This window comes from Aplysia californica, unplaced genomic scaffold, assembly GCF_000002075.1.
Source record: "Aplysia californica isolate F4 #8 unplaced genomic scaffold, AplCal3.0 scaffold00103, whole genome shotgun sequence".
Taxonomy (NCBI): domain Eukaryota; kingdom Metazoa; phylum Mollusca; class Gastropoda; order Aplysiida; family Aplysiidae; genus Aplysia; species Aplysia californica.
In genome coordinates this window covers 1,165,809-1,166,755 of record NW_004797373.1, presented here as the reverse complement: position 1 = coordinate 1,166,755, position 947 = coordinate 1,165,809, and positions in this window count along the sequence as shown.

Below are 947 nucleotides of genomic sequence, written 5' to 3'. Positions count from 1 at the left end.
AGGCGTTTGTTTGTTTTGTTTTTCTGTTTCCTTTTCTTCTGGGTGACTGCTTCCTGTTTGTCATCCAGCCAAAACTTTTGTTTATCAACTCCTTGAACAGTTTCTTTTCTTTCTGCTGACCTTTCATCGCCAGGATGCCCGACACTTGACAACCTGTTTCTCACTTTTTCCCGCTCAACCTTAATTGTGCTTTTCCTTTTCCTCTCTTCTCTCCTCTCTCCTTATCGTTCAATTATTGCTCTTTCTTTAACCGTGTCTTATCGTGCAATTCCTTCTCTTCCTTCTCCTCCTTCTCCTCCGTTTCCTCCTTTTCCTCCTTTCCTCCTTCTTCTCCTCCTCCTGCTTCTCCTCTTTCTTCTCCTTCTCCTCTTTCTCCTTCTCCTCCTTCTCCCCCATACCCTCTTCGTCCTCCTCATCCTCTTCCTCGTCTTTCTCCTCCTCGTCTTCCTCCTCCTCGTCTTCCTCCTCTTCCTCACCCACAGCCTTTTTCCGTCCTCCTCTTTACCTTCTTCCTCCTCCCCCACCTTCTTCTTGTCCTCCTCCTCCTCCTTTTCATCCTCATCACCATCATCATCATCATCATCATCATCATCACCACCAGCAGCAGCAGCAGCAACATCACCATTTTCATCATATTCATTGTCTTGCCCCTCATTTTGACACAGTTACCCATCATAATATTCTTGTCATTGGTTTTACTTCACCCTTCTTTAAACTTCTGAACTTCGTCGTCACTTCACACACTTACATCAAATGCTTGTTTGCTTTTTTGTTTTGTGTTTTGCTTTGTGTTTTTTTCCCTCTGGTTAACTTCCTGTTTGTTTTTAAGAAAAAAACAAAGCAACTTGTTTGTAATCTCCTTAAACGCTTTCTTTTCTCACTGGTGAACTTTGGTCGTCATGAAATCCAGCAACCTACATCCTATTTATTCCATAGCTGTCCCTGCC